This window comes from Elaeis guineensis, chromosome 1 (assembly GCF_000442705.2).
Source record: "Elaeis guineensis isolate ETL-2024a chromosome 1, EG11, whole genome shotgun sequence".
In the NCBI taxonomy this organism is placed as follows: domain Eukaryota; kingdom Viridiplantae; phylum Streptophyta; class Magnoliopsida; order Arecales; family Arecaceae; genus Elaeis; species Elaeis guineensis.
In genome coordinates this window covers 119,303,963-119,318,720 of record NC_025993.2, presented here as the reverse complement: position 1 = coordinate 119,318,720, position 14,758 = coordinate 119,303,963, and the positions used below count along the sequence as shown (strand labels likewise).

Here is a 14,758-nt window from a genome sequence, read left to right as displayed (position 1 = left end):
GCTCCAGCTTCTTCACAGTCCCACTTAGTCCAAGTAAGGTACCTCTCTCCAATCGAAAAGTAGAATCCCGGAAGAACATAGATTTTAAGTTTTTTGAAAAAGAGGGTTCTAATTAATCAAAAATTAAAAGTCAAGGATGAAAGTTTTACTGTCTATTAAAAAAATCTTATGTTGATTTGATCAGAGATTCTATTTAAATTTAAATTACTACAATGAACAATAAAGTCTTCAGTGAAAGGTGTTAACATTGTTCTTGATCCATTGCTTTTGGGATAAATCTTGCACTTGCCTTATGAAGGTTATACTCATATGAGCTCCAATCAAAGAAGAGGGACTAAGTGTTATTTTAGAGGAGAGTATTTACTAAAAATTTAAATAAATTAGAACAAGGATACTTTCAGTAGAGATGAGACTTTTGCATCACATGGTGATCAAACTTTTTATCCCTAGGAGTGACAGGCATGACTCTTATTGGTAGGGATATATGCATCATGTATATGTGATCACTGAGACCCCCTTGAATCTTCCTGCTCTGATGTTGAGCCATGAGAAAGATCCTAAATAGGTCTAAGGCTCACCTCCTTATGGTATGCACTCACCTTGGTCTTTAGGAGGTTCGAAGTCTATTTTGAGGGAGAGACAGTCACCAGATTATCATATTCTAACACCATCAACCGCAACACTGCACCGCATGGATTTTTCAAAGACTGATGGCGGTTGGTCGAAGGGTGTTGAGGAGAGAGAGGAGAGAGAGAGGAGGAGGAACCGTCTTCACCTCTGTGATCATAGAGCATCTCTGATATTCAGTTCGTGTCTGATCACGAGGCTGGTCCCTCAGAGTCAGTGAGGAGGGATGCTTTGTACCACAGTCAGGGAGCAAAGTAGATCCTTCAGTGATCAGACTTGCAGATGATCAGATTCAGTTGATTTTTTAGTAGGTTGCTTCTATCTTATCCCAGTAGTTTGCCACTTCAGTTTTACTCAGAGGATGACATCTCAGGCTGATCCAGACCAGACTATGATCCCTCATATCTCTACTGTCTTTCAGATACTTACAGCTCAGTCCGTACGATTTGAGGAGCTTGAAGGATGTATTTTGAGACTGACGGAAGAGTTTTAGATTTGTAGAGATAGGTATTAGTCTTAGTCCATCCCAGCCACAAGAGGACATCACGGAGGTTTCCAACCTGTCTGCAGAGGTGGCTTGGCTCTGAGGCATTTTGGAGAGTAGCTTTGATTTTTTAAAGAGAGAGATCAGGAACTCCAGTGAGATTGTCTCTACTCAGATTGGTACCCTGATGCAGTCCATGTGAGGGTTTTGGAATAATTGGACACCATCAGACTTGTTCTCTTAGCTCAGTCCATATCTTTTCAGGCTCCAGGACCTTCTCGTCCTTCTGCTCGTGTCGGTACTTCTACCCATGGCTGAGGTAGACGTGGTCGAGGATATGCCCGTGGCTTTGATCCTGAGTCTCCTAATCATATCTCTGACTCTTCTGATTCTGATGCCTCGAGCTATGATATTTATTAGATCTAGCATAGTTAGTCTTTTATGTCTAGGATCTAACTTATAGCCTTTGTATTTGTTGACTGATTGACTCATGGATAGTTATATTTTTTGTTACCCATGACTTTTGTATGGCCTATGTATTTTGACTTGACTCTTATGTATGGTGACATTTATATATCTGATAACTCTTTAGTCATATTTTGGATATATATATATGCTTTTAACTTCTATGAATGTCATTTGGATTGATTTTTATGAATGGCATCAATTGAAATGTCTTAATTATGTGATATAAAAAATATCTTATATATGTGCTATGAAATATTATGAATGGCAATATCTTCTATATGAGCAAATTGAAATATTCTTTATGATTGCTATAGTGAGGGGGAGTCTTTTTTCATTTTTCTTTAAAAACTCCTTAAGATCTTAATTGATGTTGTCAAAAAAGGAGAGTAGAGAAATAAAATCGGACAATAAGTAAATTTGTCAAAGAAAATAATCTTATAAGCAATTTTCAAACTAATATTCAAACTACTCATGATGTATTTTATTCAAATAATTGACTATAATATTTAAGTGATGCATCTTCATAAATTTAAAATTCTTAATCAATGCTTTATATATGTTATATTTTGCTTTTGCTCAAGTATTATGTCATCATCAAAAAGGAGGATATTGTTTCTCCATAAATTAATTTTGATGATTACAAAATATTGAAGCAAAAATTCAGTGCAGGGGCAAAATAGTAATTTTAAAATCTTTTCAAAATTACTATTTTACAGCAAATTATTAATTAATCTCATTAATTAATACTAATTAACTCTATATTAGGATCTAAATATGATACAATAGCATGCATTTAAATTTGAAATTTAAATTTAAATAGTAAACTTTTTACTGTACTGTGTTCAGAACGCATCACCTTTTGGGGTAGTCGATCACTGCAATCTGATCACCGTCGGGGGCTCTGATCGTCATGTCACAGCCACGCTAGTGTCTGGCCTCTGCGGATCATCCACACGAAGCTCCCGTCTGATCGGTTCCTCACGAATGCTAGTTCGTGATTTCATCCTTTTGATGGCTGATGTTGATCGAACTCCTTCGATCGATGTGTGCCGACTCCTCGGATGCTCTGGATCGTATGCACGATTGGTTGAGAGGCTGATGGATCTCTTCCTAAAATTTGGTGGACTCACGACACTCGTGGCACACCAATCTCACTTCTCGAACCCTAGGTAGAAACCCTAGGGTACACACCAAAAAACCTTGCGCCCACTTCTCTCTCCTTTTTCTCTCCTCTCGATAAATTTGGAACACTTCAAAATTTTTCCAGAACCTCCCACGCCCCTTATCTCTTCTTTCTTTTTTTCCCATGCCCCCTCCCTTTCTCATTTTATAAAACATCGCAAGAGATGTTGAAAGCGTGTGAGTGGATAAGAAGAGGTGGTTGCTCACTTGAATTCAAATCAAATTTGAATTTAAGTGCCAACCAATCTTATCCTCATCCATTTGTGCGAGAAAGAAGAGATGGCGTGGCCTTTTTTTTTGTGCATGGAGACTTTCACGAGAAACCATTTCTCGTGTGGAATATGGGGCGCACAAAAGAGGATAAGCTGGCGCATGGTTATTTGGTTATCCATTCAAATTCAAAATCCCTTTGAATTTGGATGGGTAACAAACCAAGTTAATACAAATAATTGGTGCACAGAAACATGGACATGAGAGAGCTTTGTGTGGGAAAAAATTTACGAGAAAATTTCTTCTCGTGAATTCAAATGGGCGCAAGGAAGTTGGGTGGCGCAGGGAATTTAAAATAAGGTGGTTTGATTCAAATTGAGCCAACCTAATTAAAATAGGTTAAGCACAATTAGACCAGATTAAACCCAACACAATTAGGCTTAATTAGGCTCAATAAAATCCTAATCAAATCAGAAATTAACTAAACCTAACCTCTGATCAAATCAGGGACTAAGCCACCTTAGCGATTAGATCAACACTTAACCTAATCGGGTCAATCCAAACTGAATCCAATTCAATTGGACTTGATCTAAAAATAATTACTCAATCAAATTGAGTTAATTAGCGATCAAATCACTAATTAAACCTCTCATAAATATTGAGTCCAAATCCGATGGGCAATTAGGCATCAGAGACCATCGATATGAAACCATGATCAAAGAGTTTAAATTTCAAATTCAAAATTTTAACCCCGATACCCAAAATGTGTGGAACTCATGATTAGAGAATCTAATTCTCAATCATAGAGTTTCAGACACATAAGACTCATAATCAGCCATCAGATCAGAAAGAAACCTCTAATGTGTGTGACCCCGCAGGTTCGAACCTAAGCCAGTAGCACAAGAACCAATTTTGTACTAATCGAAGTGACCATCTAGCAATGATACCCGACGACCGAATAGGTCGAATAGTCACAATCGCAATATTCAGAACCTACGTGAATATGGTTACCGTATAATTCATCCCTTTTGACCCTGTGTTTAGGACGACTCAGGGTTAAACTGTCAACCCTGATGAGATCATCTGAATCGTGCTCAACTTAATTAGTCTTGTGACTCCTCACTAGGACTACCCTGGTCAAGTTTTGCTAAATTGAAACATGACTGTACACAGCTCCTAAACTGGAGTGGTCAATCCCATCTTGACACACGCACCGACAAGTCAAGTACTTGACTACACCCAGCAGCCTTCCATCACTGAATTAGAAATTCAGGTAGTCCATGCCTAAGTGCAGTAGTTGCTTGTAAGTTACCATGGCTGTCTCAGGTCGGAGGGATATTTATACCCATATCTCATCGAAGCAAATCTTGACAGCAAAAATAGCTCCGGAGTCAGTCACGTTCAGTGCAGATGTACCATTACATCTCACCTGTATGCCATACCAGTGTCTCCACACTCTTTGGTTATGAGGACAACCAATCCATATGGCATACAACGACCTATGCTCGATAAACGTTGTCGTCCTTGGTAACAACATATCATTTGATCGCGAACAGGTTTAAGGACTAAGCGATAAATCCTCCTTTGTCGAGTCTAAATAGTCCTAAGGACTTCACCACAACACAGAAGTTCATTAGAAGATGAAACATTTGTGATGAAAAAATATCAAAATAATTTTTATTTATTTATAATTCATGTACTAATACAAAAGGAGCACAACCATCAACAGACTGACGATTGGCTTTGGGACACTATTCCAACAAATATTTGAGGAGGTTACTAATAATTTTGGCTTCAAAAAAGATTTATTGTATTTCAGGAGCAAAATCATAATTTTATCAAGTTCTGATTCGAAAGTCTCAAGAGCAAGAACAGAAGATTTATGATCTATTGGAGGCAATTTCATATTTTCTGGATATATATTTTGAAAAAAAATCAAGTTTAAAAAAAAAGATAGGGGTCGACCCCTGTTAAAAGAGACTGAATGGCACGTTATTTTTGGTTGGCACACCCAAAGGGAACGATCCTAGGGTCGATCTTTGTTGTCTGAGCAAGTCAAAGATACAGAACAGTCACTTTCTATTCTACGTCGTAGAGGTCGACCCCTGGGTCGACCTCTGTACAGGGGACGACCCTATGAATCGATCCTGTGACGGAAAATCTCCATAATGATTAATTTTTCAGCTCATTTTGATCATATTTAATGCTTATTTAAAGCTCTTCAACGGCTCTAAACCTGTCCAAATTTCTCTCCAGCATCTATTAAAGATATAAAGGTACTTAAAGGAGAGAAAAATAGAAAAGATTCAAGCATTCATTTCAGCCCTAAAAAAAAGTCCTTTTCAAGCAAAAGAAGCTTTCATTTCAAGTTTACCAACCCCTCAAAGCTCATTCAATTCTTCAACAACCTTGAGAAAAATCAGAAAAGCTTCTTCCTTGTTGTGTAAAGTGTACTTAAAATTTTATTTGATCATTAAAGAGTTAAACTTGTATTTCTTTGTCATTAACTCTTATACTCTATTTCTGTCTTGATCTTTAGTTTTGGAAGGGTTCCAAAACTTAGATAGGTTGATCCGAACCTTGAATCGAATTGTATTAAGTTGGCTTGTACCTGAAAAATAAGTATTTTAACTTGGGATACTAGAGTCGGAGGTACCGATGTTATATTCTTGTTGAATACGTTTTAGTGGATTTAAATTCTCAAGTAAGAGCTTGGAGAGTGGATGTAGGTGCAAGATTGGCACCGAACCACTATAAACTTTGATTGTTTGTGGTGTGCTTACTTACTCTCTATCTAAATTTTTTTATTTTCTTGCATTCTTGCATCTCATTTCTATATTTGCTTAAATCACTTACTACATATAACTTGCTTATTATTACTTAATTCTTGTGGTTCTAAATTAACTTTAAAATTTTAAAAACCCAATTTACCCTCCCCCCCTCTTGGGTTGCATAGCTGGGCAACACATGAAATGGTTGAGGATTGAGAGAGCGTTACTATCATTCCATCTTAGCTTGATATTTGTATCAAAAGAAGTAGAGTATTGCTTGCTATGCTTTATGCTAAATCTTTCAACAACTTTCTATGCATTGCCTTGTTGCAAAATAAAAATTCCATCCTTTACATTCTTCACTTCCTAACCTTTACATTCTTCACTTCCTAACCAAGAAAATGATTAAGTTTTCTCAAATCTTTCATTTCAAATGGAAGATAGAGTTCTTCATGAAGCTTAGCAACTTCCTTCACCATCATTGCCGATGATGATCATATCATCCACATATAAGAGCATAATGATATGCTAGTTGCTTTGCCATTTGATAAATAAACTATGATCCAACTGAGAGGAAAGATAACCGCAAAAATATAAATATTGAGTAATCTTGCCATACCATGCTCTTGGGGCTTGTTTTAACCCATAAAAGACCTTGAGTTTGCAAACACGATTCAAACAAAAGCTTCAAACATAACTTGGTGGTTGCTCTATGTAGATATCTTTATCAATTCACCACATAGAAAGGTATTCTTGATATCTAATTGCCAAAGTTTTCAACCAAGACTAATTGTAAAGAACTCACAAATCGAATAAATATCATTTTAGCCATGGGCCTAAAAGTTTCTTCATAATCTTTCCCAAACTTTTGAGAAAAATCCTTTGCGACAAGTCTTGCCTTATAATGGTGAATACTCTCATTCGCTTTGCACTTTAATTTGTAGACCTACTTACAAGTGATCGGGATCACATCCTTGGATTTTGGCACAAGGTTCCAAGTTTTATTCTTGAGAAGAGCCCTCATGTCTTCATCCATAGCAACCTCCCAAGCTTTGATACCTTTAGCTTTATCCAAAAAAAAAAAAGGCTCTTGATCATCAATAAGGCCAGAAAAGAAACAAGAATATATATTTGCCAAGTTTCTATCTTGATAACAAGCTGGCTTCATAATTTTTTTTTTTTTCTTCATTAAGCTAATAGAAGCTCCTCTTCATTACCACCATATTATTCTTCATGCATATCACTGCTCCTCCTTTCTCTTTGCTCTACCAAAAGAGAAGAAGAACAAAAACTAGAGGAAGGAGGGAAGGAATAAGAGCCCAAAACCATCGATGCATTAGATGACAAAGACAAATCAACTGTTGAATTTGGAGAGCTAGCAATTTGATTGTTGCTTTCAATTTCTTCGAGAATAACATCTCATAGAGAGACAATAAAAAGAAGCTTCATCAAAACTCTAGAAATAATATTCTTGCAGATTTTTTGCTCCACGCACTCCATCCTTTCTTTTTTTTTTTAATCATAACCAATGAAGATATACTTCTTTGCCTTAGCATCGATCAGGCTTGCTTCTTTTTGAGTTGAAAACATGAACTAACATGGAGAACCGAACACTTTGAGATGCTTGATAATAGGCTTCTCTCCAAACAATAATTCATAAGAAGATTTTATATTATTAGAACTTGTAGGCATCCGATTGATAATATAAGTTATACATGCTATACCCTCCACCCATAAGGACCTGGGTAAATTCTTGGCATGAAGCCAACTCTTGCAAGTCTCCATAAGATACCAGATATTTTGCTCAACCATGCCATTTTATTGTGGCATACCTATACATATGAGCTCATTTCTGATGTTATGTTTACGACAAAAAGAGAAGAATTCATTAGAAGTGAACTTGACTCTGTTGTTGGTTCGCAACCTTCTAATCTTCTTCCCAAGCACAACTTCCATGATCATTTTGAACTCTTGAAATTTGAATAATACTTTTGATTTTTCTTAACAAAATACGTGCAAGTGTATTTTGCAAAATTATTAATAAAGAGTAACATATAATGAAAACTAAAATAAGAAGATTTTTGCATATGATCCATCAAATCACTATGAATAAGCTCTAAAAGAGCCTTACATCTTGAGAGAGATTATCAAGAGGGCATTTGGTGAGACTTTCCATATTGGCAACCTTTACAAACTTTTTCACCATTAAAAGTAATGGAATTAGGAAGCCTACAACCTAAATTTTTTTGTCACCATAGCTTTCAACTTGTCTATATTAATATGGCCAAGTTTTTTATGCCAAATTGATGTACTATCATTTGAACTCATCTTATCAATATAAGAAGTAGAGGCCAATAAGACAAACAAATCCTTAATCTTTTTATTGGTGTGAATAACATCTACTTTCAAATCTTTGATATTATGAAGAAACTTCACATTCTTTGGGCCAACAAGAACATAATAACCAACATCCACCACATTAGCCATAGGAAAGAGATTCTTCTTCATTCCAGACACATGATATGCACTTTTGAGGGTGATGGATTGATTGTTCTTACCAAGAAGAGTGATGGTATCTTCTTTCTTCATTAGATAAATGATGTTATTCGCTGTAATGATAGCCTCATTTCTCTCATAGGGACAAAAATTAGAGAATTTTATATCATCGTCGATAAGATGGTGACTGTATCCTGAGTTCACAATTCAATCACCATCAAAATTGATGGAAGCTATGGCCTCCATCATAGTAGTGGTTACCATAAAATATTTGCCCAATCTTCTTCCACTTTATCTGAGTCATCCTCTTTGTTGGCGGTGTTTCCTCCCTTTAATTTGACTCGATAGTTTTTCTTGATGTGGCCTATCATGCCACACTTATAGCACTGGACCTTCTTCTGGTTACCATCGTCATAGAAGAAAGACTCCTTATTAGCATTATTCTTCTTATGCTTCTCCTTATCCTGACCTTTCTTTTTACTAGAAAAGAGAGCCTCTCCTTCTCCCATGAAACAGTATATCCGATCATTTGATAAGCCAAAGATTATTGTAAAATAAGAAGATTTTTGAATTCCACCAAGGATGATTGTCGATTCCACCCTTGAATAAATGTAATATAAGGAATATGCTCTTTTTGAAGATCACGAATAATATACCTCTTCATACATACTCTAAAACAGGTTCTCTTAATCTAAGAGAGAAATCTTTGACTATAAACTTTTAACCTTTAAAAATATTGAGACATAGAGAGATCACTTTGAGTGGCATTAGCTAATTCATTCTCGAGAAATTGAAGCCAAGCCATGTTTTTATTGTAGAGAGTGTTTTAAATCTCAAAAACTGACTTACAGCCTGTGATGTGCTCAAAGAAATCATAATTAATGGTCTTCTTTTGCACAAACTCTATTTTTGTATTAGCGATCTTCCATCTTCACATGGCTTTCGTATTTCTTTCATTTACTTTTGGAGCCACCCTTGTATCACCACCAACAACCTTCTATAAAAATTTGCCTACAAGGTAAGACTTCATGCAAGTCTCCAAAATTTTATAGTTAGGACGGTTGAGAAGCTTCACGCTAAGTCCAATAAGATGACCTCTGGAGTCCATTGACACTATAGAACCAATTTTCTTCTTCACAAAGAGATCTTGAAAAATACCAATCACCACTCTAGTGGCTCTGATATCATGTTAAGAAAAGTGGATTTCATAAGCTTGGAAATCCCTCTGTAAAATGGAGGAACACAAAGTTCACACTAGTCCAAGATTACACCAAAAATAGAAGAGGAATAATAGAAATTGGGGGCAAGAAAAAGACTTCTATTATATAAAAAATTACAAGTGGAGTTCTCTACAATCATCCTCTTTGAGTACTCTATTTTGCATTGACCTCTCATTCCCATATTTATAATTACATGAGAGAACTTAAGAACCCAACCTTAATAAATACAAAAGTGATTTTTAGAACTAACTATTTAATATAACTCTTGGAACCTCAAAATACCACTCTTAGACTTTTACGTGACTCTTACACTACTCATGACTTGATTCTATACTTGACTCTTTGACTTCTATCTAAATATTAAATAGCAAACTATATTTTTTCAAAAAATGCACTTTAGAAATAAATTTAACAGAGAGGAAGAAACACTCAACGAATGATCTAATTTCCCCTAATATCAAAAGGAATGAGAGATGGTGTTGTGGTTTAAGGAAAACAATAAGTCAGAGTTTTAATTAACAACTAAAAGCACGGCGTGTATGCAAATTCAAAATTGTGGAAGACCCAAGCATCAATGGGTAAAGAATCATTCCAAAATTTGAGTTCAAACATTGAACAGAAATATCCAATAACAACAAGCATGGCTCCTATCAATATTTAGTTAATGTTGTATTGCTAAAGTGAACCTTTCGTTCCAAAGGGGTATAGCTTTTCTATTTTGAAATTCAAAAGTTTGCATTGTTTTCTTAACTTTTTTTGGGTTGATATATTCTTCAATATTTTAACCCTTGGGTTCAAAAAAAAAAAAAGAAAATACAATAATGAGGGCTAGAAATGGGTCAGGCCACTCCTTTACCTAAGCTCAGGCCAAAATTTTTTTCAGGCTTTGGTCTAGGATTAGGTCTGAAAAAATTTTGAAAATTCTATCTCAAGCCCGACCTAAGCCGAGGTTTGGGTCTAACCCAAATAGTATTGGGCTAGTCCAAATTATTCAGTTGGACTAAAAATTGAGCTATTCTGAATCCAATTGAAGCTTAATCTTTCATATGGTAGCTTCATATTTTTTGATTAAATATTATAGCTTCATGTTAGCAACTATCTGATTAGAAACATGTTTATTAGAAAAATAAATTGATAACACAATTGGAAATGACACTTCTATTTTCGAAGCCGTTCACAAACAAGTACGTAGGTTTGGACTCTATTTTGGGTTTGAGTTTGGGCTAGATCCAAGCCTAAGTTTGGATTTTGCTTGGGGCCTTGGTCAGGCTCGGGCCATATTCAGATCGGACCAATTATATATTCGAGCCTCTCAAAAAATATGTAGATTTTATATTTAAATCTAAACTCAGTCCAAAATCTTTTGAGCCTAGCCCACAACCTGATTTGAGATCAATCTGACTTGATAGGCTTTGGATAAGCCTGAACCCAATTCAAACCCTAATAATGAGAGATCAATTTTAATTTTAGAATAATCAAATATGAAGTTCACAAAAATTATATTTAATTAAATATTTTTAGTACTAATTACTCAATTTACTAGCATGCTCAAATTTAGGAATCAAATTTGGTTTTTAGATTCAAACGTGCTCAAATTTAGTACAAATTAAATGCCGACTTCTCGCCTCCTAATAAATGATATTCTTTCTTCTCTCCTTCTTTATCACTTGTTCAAGTCTATGAAATAATGGTGACTTTATCACCCTTATGCCCAAATACATCAATATGGCATGTCGGACATTCTTAATAATGATTTTTTGGATCAAATGAATCATTTTGAATGCCTTGATACTATCCCTCATATCTTATTTATTTGCTTTTTTTCTTCTCTGTCACCTTTTGAGTGGATTTCTTGGGATGTGCGTATCCCTTTTCTTTTACATACATCTTTCTCTTAATATATGCATATTCACATATTTACTCGAAAATGTCTATGAAAGAGAAAGAACTACATGAGATCAAATAGGAGGTAGTGGTCAAATTTGCTTTAAACAACTTTAGTTAGTGGGATTATAACAATCATCTAAATATTCCTTCTCTTTTAACAAATCATATCGAACGCCATGTCGAATGCTAGTTGACAATAAATAGCAATGTAACAGCAACCCATGGAGGAGGAAGGGGAGTTTTAATTAAAGCAGGTATTTTATGTATTTTTATTAGTTTTACGTTAATTTTATTATTTTGTTCATAAAGATAGTCTAGTTTTAAAAATTTTTAATGCTCCATACTTCGTACACACTTAAGCATGATTGAGTGCATATATTTTTTAAATTAATTATCTAAAAATTTTTATATTTTTTAAAATTTTTTAATTTGAATATAATTTTTTAATTAAATATATGTACTATATAATTTATTGTAATATTGATCTGCTGTCAATTGCTGTTGAAGTTAGCAGTTAAGGTGCTGACGTGGGAATGAGATGTCATATTGGTTAAATTATTCAAAATGAGTTGGAATTGGATTGGAAAGGAAGGACCCATCTTCGATCCCTGTCAGTCCCGCTCTTACGCCGCCAACGCCTGCGAGGCGCCGCTCTGTCGCCAGATGCGACACCCGTCGTCCGTCATGCCTCTACCTAGTCTCGTATGCTGCCGGCTCGACGTCGCCAGATGCCCTCGGTAGAGCGGAAGGCAGTTCCCGGATAAGTTGTCGCCGCCAAGGCCGTGCTGGTTCTAGCGATGGTCCACCCCCTCCACCTCGCCGGCGAACACCAGCAGGAACGGCGGCAGCGATCCCAGGTTGTAGATCCGCCTCATTCTTTACACCTTCATCCAGGGATCAATCTTCTGGCGGTACTTCCCGGCCCACCGTTGCCAGGTCCATCGCCATCACCCCGATATTAAAGTAGAACGGCGGCCTCCGCCACCCGCAGAAAACCCTCTGCCCATCCTAGCTCTCCCAGAACTCCTCCATGAAGTAGCGGCTGAAGTTGGCGTGGCAGTACTCCGGCGCGGCGATCACAGTCGCCTCCGGGAGGCGCGTGCCCTAGAGGCGGTGGATGTCATCGACGACGATGAAACCAGAGTCGAGGTAGATGACCCGCTCGATGCAGGGCTCGAGGAGGTCGACGAGGTAGTTACGGGCGTAGTTGAGGGGGTTCTCCAGGGCCTCCCGGATAGAGGCGGAGATGAGGACGCAGACCAATCTCTCCTGGAATGGATAGATCTTGAAGCGGAGAGAAGGGAAGACGGAGCGGATGGTGCAGGGAGGTCGGAGGAGGAGGGGCCGGCGGAGGCGACGAAGTGGAAGAAGAGAGATTCGGGGCAAGAGGCGAGAAGATGGCGGCGACGAAGCCGCGGAGGTGGTGGGAATCGAGGGTCATTGCGATGTGAACATGGGAGGAGTCGCACGTGGTGGCGCCACTGTGGGAAGGGAAGGTCGGGTAGGCATCGCCGTTCCAGAACTGGGGCGCCTCCGCAAACCGTCCGACGCCGGTAGGGACACCAAGAGGACCTTCTGCTTTGCCTTTGCCGGGGACCGAGAGCGGAGTGTTCATCATCGGTAACATCTAGCAATAGGGTTTCCGGGTGATCATCGACGGCGCCAGGTCAAGGGTGGGGTTTCTGCCCCGCGGGTGCTAATCTCGGTGGGGGCGATTGTCGACGTCTGGCGGAGAGTTCAAAAGGCAGAGGATAACACGTTATCCTCCCATGATTAATAGCGTGGATAACACATCATCCTTATAAGATAATACGTAAGGCAGGAGGTTGATATCGTGCATTCAACATCAGCATCTGAACGACTACCTTCAATATCGATTAACGGTAGATCAATATTATAATAAATTTTATATATATATATATATATATATATATATATATATATATATATATATATAAAATTAAAAAAATTAAAAATTAAATTAAAATTAAAATTTTTTAAAAAATAAATTTTTTTTAAGTAATTAATTTTATTTTTTAAATAAATATATATTTTTTTGTATAAATTTATATTTAAAGAAGTGAATACACAAAATAGCTACGTTAGACTTATACAATAGTACGAAGTATATTCATCCAACGAGGGGCAGTAGCTATTAGAATTTTCAAATCTCAAATATTTTATTAAAAAACTAGTTAAAAACTCATACGTTACGTGGGATCGGATACACAAAAATAATTTTTAAGATATTATTATCTTATTTTTCAAATATTACTGTATTCTTATTATTATTCAAATTATTATTAATAATAAATTAATATTTTAAAAATAATATATTTATTATTATTTTAATATATATATTTTTAAAAAATATTTTATTATTAATTATATAAAATTATTTTTTAAAAATAATATATTTATTATTATTTTAAAATTAATATTTTTTTAATTCAAATTATTAATAATAATAAATAATAATATTTTTTTCCTCTCTCTCTTCAAATATTTTTTTTTCTTTTTCCTTCCTTCCACCGCCCCCATCCCCATAGTGTGAGACCCAGGTCACGGCCCACCACCTCCATCATGGCCCAGCCCCATTGCTATCTGCATCGGATGCATGAAAATAATTTTTCTGATGTTGCTATATTCTTATTATTATTAAAATTATTATTAATAATAAATTAATATTTTAAAAATAATATATTTATTATTTTTTAAAATAATATTTTTTAAAATAATATTTTATTATTAATTATTTTGAAATAAATTTTTAAAAATAATATGTTGTTATAATTAATAGTATTTTTAAAATAATATTTTAAAAAAATAATATATTTATTATTATTATTTTAAAATTAATATTTTTTGCTTCAAATTATTAATAGTAATAAAATAATAATATTTTTTTTATTTTTTTCTTTTTCCTTCTCCTCCCTAAATATTTTCTTTTTAAAATTAATACCCTAGAAAAATAATATTTTAAATTATTATTAATAATAAAATAATAATATTCTTTTTCATCCCCCTCTCCAAATATTTTTTTCTTTCTTTTTTTTTTTCCTTCCCTTCTCTTCCTCCCGTCATCTCCCCCATCCTCTGCCGATCGGATGCACAAAAATAATTTTTTAGATATTACTATCCTATTTTTTAGATGTTGCTGTATCCTTATTATTATTTAAATAATTATTAATAATAAATTAATATGTTAAAAATAATATTTATTATTATTATTTTAAAAAATAATATTTTTTAAAATAATATTTTATTATTAATTTTAAAAAATTAATTTTTTTAAAAATAATATGTTATTATACAAATATTATTTTTAAATTAATAATAAAAATATTATTTTTAAAATAATATTTTTAAAAAAAATAATATTTTTGTTATTATTTTAAAATTAATTTTTTTAC

At 35.1% G+C, this 14,758-nt stretch overlaps 1 pseudogene; it reads right to left on the bottom strand.

Moving 5' to 3' along the window:
- Positions 1–11,877: 11,877 nt before the first annotated feature.
- LOC105032455 (probable galacturonosyltransferase-like 9) lies at positions 11,878–13,157 on the bottom strand (annotated as a pseudogene).
- Between the last annotated feature and the right edge of the window lie 1,601 nt (positions 13,158–14,758).